Below are 8273 nucleotides of genomic sequence, written 5' to 3' on the forward strand. Positions count from 1 at the left end.
ACTATAAACGACTGTATGGAAGGGGGGTCTTTTGACTCTGACTGGTGCTCTATGCTACTGTGGCTTAGCTGGTATCCAACATACAAGACAGTGTCCTCCCAACTCTTGCCTCTCCTCTCCTCAAGTGGAGGGGAAGGGTATCTTTTGGAGTTGAGAGCTGTGCAGCCTGAGGTTAAGCGTGGGATGATGCCAGCACTCTCTTGACTTCCCCAGCTGTGTCTCAGTAGGTTGTATGTCCCCCCAGTCCACTGTCTCTGGGCCTAGTTCAGTCTTAGGATACACCTAGGATTTGCAGTCCTTATGACTTAACCTGCCTTTCAAGTTTACTTAGAGATGCAGAGCACTTTTGCCATAGGCACGAAAATTCGTAGAACTCAAGTTCAGACAGCTGGGATCCACAATTCCTCTCTGGCTAGGGCTGATTTACATGCTCCCTCTGTGGGTGGGCATCAGCTGAGTTTGGTCTGTGTTTCCTTTATGCTGTAACAGGATAACACTGAGTTCAATGCCTCTCAGTTGCTGTGTTCTCTCTCCCCCAGTACCCAGAGATGCTCTCCACACCAGGCCACCACTACAGGGACTGGGGGAGGGTTGGCATTGGTGATTCAGGACTGTTTATCCTATCTCTTTAGTTCCTCTTTCAGTGATATGAAATTAAAATCACATACTGTGAGTGAGTACCTAGTTAGTGGTTTTTATGAAAGTGTTTTTTTCTGTGTAGATAATTGTTAACTTGGTACTCTTGTGCGGGGATAATATGGTTTGGCTTTGTGTCCTCACCCAAATCTCATCTTGCAGCTCCCATAATTCCCATGTGTTGTGGGAGGGACCCAGTGGGAGATGATTGAATTATGGAGGTGGGTCTTTCCTGTGCTGTTCCCATGATAGTGAATGGGTCTCATGAGACCTGAGGTTTTAAAAACAAGAGTTGCCCTGCACAAGCTCTCTGTTTGCCTGCTGCCATCCATGTAAGACATGACTTGCTCCTCCTAGCCTTCTGCCATGATTGTGAGGCCTCTCCAGCCACGTGGAATTGTGAATCCAATTAGACCTCTTACTTATGTAAATTGCCCAGTCTCATGTATGTCTTTATCAGCAGTGTGAAAAGGAACTAATACAGGGGGAGAATTGGTGGAGCTTTCTATTCCACCATCTTGCTTTGCCTTCTCCTTAATTTTTTTTTAAATGAAGAGAACTTTCTTCTTATTAAATATATCACTCCCCAACTTATCCTACATCCCTTTTAATATATTATTAAATCTCACTGCATCCAAAGGTAAGCGTCTTTTCACTTTTCATGTTTTTTTACATGAATCTACTCTATCTCTTCTTCCATTTCTACTCTTTCCTAATTTATTATTGTCAATACAACTAAACATATCTTGTCTTTACTGTCTATTCTCATATATGCTTAAATGCAGTATAGATTTAGTGGATGATAATGATTGTATGGTGTCCACTAGTATATTGTATTTAATAAAGAAAATGTTCTTTAAGAAATGAAGGAAACTTAGAACTACTCCTTGTATTTGAATAATAAAGATATTATGTCTCTAATTTCTTAAGGAGAAAACAAGTCTAATAGAAATTTAGGCTAATGCAATAATCTCTGTCTTAAAAGAGTTTCATATTGATGTCCTCTTTCTCCTTCTGTTGGTAACTCTGGGAGAATAAGCACTATATTTATCAGAAGCCAATCTTTATACATCAGCTAAATAATGGCAACTTGAAGTACAAAAAGGCAGACCCAATCTTTTCAAGGTACCAGAAATCCTAAATTAAAATGTATTTCTATTGGTATACCTTTCTTTCATGAGATTCCACTTACTAGACCTTATTTTCTCCAACGTCTACTTTGTCCCTGTAGTATTGAGGTGGCTCTGTGTTATCATTACTAGTACATTATAGCAACAAGACAGAAATTCTATTTATTCTTACAACACCAATGGAAAGTACATATTATATTATCCACACTAGTGATATTAATTAACTCAAAGATATTTTCATTTCCAGTCCCTTGGGGATACTGTTAGGCCATGATCTTTCATGATTTTTTCTCTGAAATATAATTGACTTTATTTTTGTGACAATAAAAGGCTCTCAAAATCCAGAAAAGCTCAGAGCTAAGGAAGATTATATAAATGGGTCAGTCACTTAATATTAATATTTTTCATTTCAAGTTCTCTGGTATGTCAAATATTGTCAATTTTTTTCAGTATTAGTATCAGTATTTAGCTGCTTATTTAATACATTTATTAAAAAACTTTGTATGTCAATTTTTCATAAAATCTGGTTGAGGAAATTTTCATAGCATGATACTTATTGTTAATAGCAAATAAGATGGCTTAAGCTAATAATATGTATAAATATCTTTATGAATTAAACACATAAATTCACTGATGGTCTTCATACAGAGTTCAGATGTTCAGAAATCAGTAAACTTTAGTCAATTATTTACATTACAGGAAATTATGCTCATTTATGGAGCTAATAACTTTGACATCTAAAGTTAAGAAAAATTGGAACACTGACATTCTACTGAAAGGAGTCTCTCTGGCAATTTTGACAGTACCTATATATTCCTTACCTTTTGTTCTTGGTACACTGCAGACTTTTACTTACAGAGTTAATTTTAATTGGAGACATTACATTTAGTCTTAATTTCTTACAAGAAATCTCATAGGAGTTGATAAAACTCTCTGTATGTGCACACACATGCACTTTTAAATTAATGCTTCATTCCTACTAAGTTGATTTTTTGTTTGGTTTAAGGGAGCCTTTCTATTTCTAGTGTTTTTCTCACATGTGGGAGCTCCATTGAAGTGTTTCTCCCAATATAAAAATTGTAGTTTTGAAAATAATGCATTAACATGAGGATTAAGAAAAACCCACCACATTGTATTAACCTGAGAATTATAAAAAAAAAAAATTGCATTCTATATTGGCCACCAATATAGTTTAAGATGCACTGAAACGGTCTCCATCTATATTACTTTCCATGTGGAAAAGATAATTCACAATGCTTGAAGTTTGTAAACAACCTGATAACTAAATCTGATAATTTCATGGCTAATACAATTGTTTCTATGGTAATCAGTTTTAGGAGAGATGAAAAAAATCTTAAGCTAAAAACAATCGATTGAAATATTCATCACCCAGGTGATAATAATATTATATCTTTGGAATATTTGTGGCTGAAGCATTCCTTCTACATCTTTTAAAATGTCTGCAATGTCATCCTTCAAGCACTGAACTATTGTGAAGAATGACTGTAACTTATGTACTAGAGGCCACAATATCTTTAACAGGGGGATGCATGACAAAGTATTAGGAAAATGCTAAACTTACTCTTAGTATTGCAAGGACCCATCTCTGGGATTTCTCCTGCCTAATAGCTATAGATTAAATCTATCATCTTAGAAAGTTTTTTATAAATGGTAAAATAACAACATTTTATAAATGGTAACATTTTATAAATGGTAAAATAATGCCTGTTCTGGTGAGGGTGGAGGCTCTTCCCCACCATTCCCTAGAAGTTTTGCATTCATACAATTTACAGGTAAAAGAGCAAGTGAATCCAGCTGTTTGCAAAATAGCAAATATTCAAATGATTTTGAATCGTTGAAACAATTTGTACTCCCCAATAGATGAAGCCTAATTAGAAGGGTTAATCTGCACCTCGACTTTGGGGTTTAAAAAACAATAAACAAAAATTACTGATCTTTAAAAAAAAATGTTTTCTGTTTCTGGACCATCTAAATTGAAAGCCACTTCTTTGGTTCAAAGGTTTCATTTCTTTTCTTTTTTTACATGTGTATAAGAAAACTTGGTATCAGAGTATTTTGAATCACTTGTTTTTATATCCTTAAGTCTATTACATACTTTTTGATTTACAAACGCATATGTCACAAAAAAAGAGGTCAATGCTCTCTAAGAAATGATATTTTATAGAGAAGTCATTTGACTGTTTATTCCTGGTAAATCCTTACATAAGGTAACTTTCAATTATTATTTCCACGAAACCTAGAAAAGAACTGTTATCATCAATAATGGACGTCATTATTGACTCAAGTCATAGATAATTCTAGTTTTCTGTTCTTATTACCAAGCACAATAGACCACTGCACCTTTATTTATTTATTTTTACTTTTAAAAGTATCTCCTTGTATTAGTCTTCAATAGGACATACTTTAGGAAACGCTGGTCTCTGCTTATCGACCTTTGAGTAAGCTAATTATTTTTTCTTTTTCTTCAATCACTGACACTTAGTCAATGGATGTGTCACCTGTTCTGTGCTATTTATGTCTAATTATTCATAATTTTAAATTCCTTAATCCTCTGCACATTCTCTCCCATCTCAATACTACTCTGAGCAAGACCCTAAACTGGCTATAACTCCTATAGTTGCTCTTTATTATCACAGTGTGAACACTATAAAGCGTTACCAAGATCTATGAACACAAATAATAGAGAAGCAAAAATCTAGAAAGCTTTAGGATTGGTAATGGCACTAAATAATACATACAGATTCAGTGGACTGTGATTAGCATTTCTCTGAAAGGTATCACAGACATGTTCTGCTGTTAGAGTAACCTTTTCATTCATGGCGTAAATCTAAATTAATGCTGGAAACCATGACTAATGCATCTAGCATTAATAACTCATCCAGAAACAAACAATGGTGATGTGCTTGTTACATCAACAGAGATTGCTCACTAATCACTGCCTATTTCGGTAAACATCAATCTTACTGTGTTTCTTTCTCCTAAGTTTCTTTAGAAAATGTTTTCATCGTATAAACGCATAAACATGGCAACATTCCACAATGTGAAATATAATGCTTCAGGATAAAGAGGTGCATTAAAGTGTTCTACCCTTTAGTTCAGACAACCATCTAAATCTAATGTAAGGCTGGGTTTGTTTAAAGTGTGTGGATCTAATTATCTCATGCAGCGTATCCCTCCATGACCTTTATCAATCCTACACTTACCTTTCACCAATTAATAATGCCACAAATAATAGGGCTTAACATGTACCTTATTTTCTGGGTCTTAATGCTGATGTTCTCATTTTATCACCAGAGTTACAGTATGCATTTGTAGGTAGTATTTTTAAAAGACAACTGAGTGTTCTTTTTTTCACACTTAAAACTTTTTAAAACATTACCTCTTCTTTTCTTAGAGATTTTGACATAATAATTTGAATTTTAATTAAAATATAGAGAAATATAATAATACTGTCAGGATTATATGGAAATGGGTTGAACTGGAATTTCTCTAAGGATTCCCATCATGACTTAGGACTGAAGCCAGGCACGGTGGCTCATGCCTGTAATCCTAGCACTTTTGGGGGGCCGAGGCAGGTGGATCACCTGAGGTTGGGAGTTCGAGACCAGCCTGAGCAACATGGAGAACCCCCCCCCACTAGAAAATACAAAATTAGCCGGGTGTGGTTGCACATGCCTGTAATCCCAGCTACTTGGGAGGCTGAGGCAGGAGAATCACTTGAACCTGGGAGGCGGAGGTTGCAGTAAGCCAAAATCGCGTCATTGTACTTCAGCCTAGGCAACAAGAGCAAAACTCCATCTCAAAATAAATAAAAATAAAACAACTTAGGACTCATTAAATACATGCAGGATATGCACATGTGAGTATGTCTGTATATGTGTATGTGCATATAGTTTTTATTTTCTTAAAACTTCTCTTTAATTTTGCTAGATACATTATGTACACTCCTGTTCTAGAAAAATGATGCAAATTCTTTTAATCAAATAAAGAGACCATTTTCACCATTAATTCTCCAGTTAGCAATCTTATTCTGTTTATGATTCATATTTGGGAATAAGAGTACATTTAGAAGTAGTTCTAATAATTCACCCTGAAACGTAGAATGCCCCTTACGCTAAAAGAGCTAACTTGAAATAGGTCAGATAAGGGTCCACTTAATTCACTCATGTACTCTTTCATTTATTCATAATAAATCAATAATTTGTTTTTAAATATGCTGGATATTACTGCTTGAAAGGAAGAAACTTAGTTCTATCAGCAAAGTAAAATTCAGATATTTGCGCTAAACAATTCAGTCGGGTCTTGAAAACATGAGTAAATGTTCTTCCAAGAAATACTCAATTATGTTAGATCCCTTCTCATGGGCAGGAATTTTAAATAGGAGAATATATTTTATGTGTTGCTCTTTTAAAAAGTATTTTCTTTTAGCTCTAGGGTGTGATAAATGTTTTAAAGTAAACTAATTTTATGGCTAACTTTCTGGCTTATTATATTAAATAATTTTGGTTCTTTTGAGACAGTGTGAGTGCGTTAAAATAAGTTTTAATCTTTCTAAAGATATGTTAATAATACCATGTGTAATTTAACAAGAAAAAATGTGTTCACTAATTTCAAATACTCTTCATGGGAATTGAAATCATGATACTTTTATTTTTTTAATTTCTAATTTTGTATTTCATTTTTGTGGGTACATAGCAGGTGTATATATTTATGGAGTACCTGAGATGTTTTGATACATGTGTGCAAAGTGAAATAATCTCATCATGGGGAATGGGATATTGGTCTCCTCAAGCATTTATCCTTTTAATTTAAAACAATCCAATTACACTCTTTATTTTAAAATGTACAATTAAATTATTATTGGTTATAGTGATGCTATTGTGTCACCAAATTGTAGTTTTTATTTATTCTTTCTATATTTTTGGACCCATTAACCATCTCCACCTCATCCCAAACCCCGGCTACTGTTCCCAGACTCTGGTAACCATCCTTCAACTTTCTATGTTCTGAGTTCAATTGACTTTATTTTTAGATCCCACAAAAAAGTGGGAACATGCAATGTCTGTCTTTCTGTGTCTGGTTTATTTCACTTAACGTAATGGTCTTCATTTCCATAGATGTTGTTGCAAATGGCAAGATCTCATTCTTTACTATGACTAAATAGTATACCATTGTGTGTATGTACCACATTTTCTTTCTCCATTCATCTGTTGATGGAAAGTTGGGTTGCTTACAAATCTTAGCTATTGCAAACAGTGCTGCAACAAACATAGGAGTGCAAATGTCTCTTCAATATACTGGTTTCCTTTCTTTCTGGTATATATCAAGCAATGGGATTGCTGGATCATATGGTAGCTCAATTTTTGGTTTTTTGAGGGAACTCCAAACTGTTCTCTATAGTGATTGTACTAATTTACATTTCCACCAACACTGTACTAGTAGGGTTCCCTTCTCTCCACATCTGCACTAGCATATGTTATTGCCTGTCTTTTGGATAAAAGCCATTTTAACTGGGGTGAGAAGATATCTCATTGTAGTTTAGATTTGCATTTATCTGATGTTCAATGATGTTGAGCACCTTTTCAGATACTTGTATGAGATTTGTGTGTCTTCTTTTCAGAAATGTCTATTGATATATTTTGCCCATTTTTGATGGTATTATTAATATTTTCCTATAGAGCTATTTGAGCTCCTTATATATTCTGGTTATGAATCACTTGTCACATGGGTAGTGTGCAAACAATGGCTCCCCAGTGTAAACATGAACTATTAAGTAAGCAATTGGAGTAGAGCTCATTAAAAAATCTCAATTCTCCTAAAGTCTTAGCTTCATAAAGAATTTGAAAACTCTTCTTTTCTTCGCTTCATTTTTGCCACCTACAGTACTCCAAAGGCTGCTAATGATCATAGAACTGGAACAATATACCAAATGTTATGTTGCGGGTTGTACAAGAAAAAAGAAAAAAATGCTAAAGTCAGCCTACAAGGACATAAGTCTTATTTTATTTTAGGGGCAGATACTCTTCAAAGTTCAGATATTAACCTATTATATTCTGATACTTGAAAAATATTTGGCTACAGGGAACAACAGGGAATCTGGAGCTCAAGTACTGAATTCTATTTGTTAGTATTGTATCTCAATTCATTCTTAGGTCACTCTGTAGCACTCTGTGTTTTATCTTCTAATTTAAAAAATTGGACCAAAAAATATGAAAATGACCCAACGAATGAATTCCATGCCCTTATTAAAGTTGCATTATTATTGAAATATTTTTCTTTTAAATGATTATCAATTAAAACTCAATAAACTAGCTTCAAGAAAGGATATCGTCATAGTATTTGTAAGGCAAGGTTGATAAAGAATGTATTAACTTTTCAGTATTCAGTTGTGCACATGGTTGGCCAAGAACTGATAAGATAGTAACTCTGCCTTTTTTTTTTTTTTTGAGAATGAATTTTGCTCTTGTAGCCCAGGCTGGAATGCAG

The sequence above is a fragment of the Rhinopithecus bieti genome, unplaced genomic scaffold, assembly GCF_001698545.2.
Source record: "Rhinopithecus bieti isolate Rb0 unplaced genomic scaffold, ASM169854v2 scaffold_7037, whole genome shotgun sequence".
Classification (NCBI taxonomy): Eukaryota; Metazoa; Chordata; class Mammalia; order Primates; family Cercopithecidae; genus Rhinopithecus; species Rhinopithecus bieti.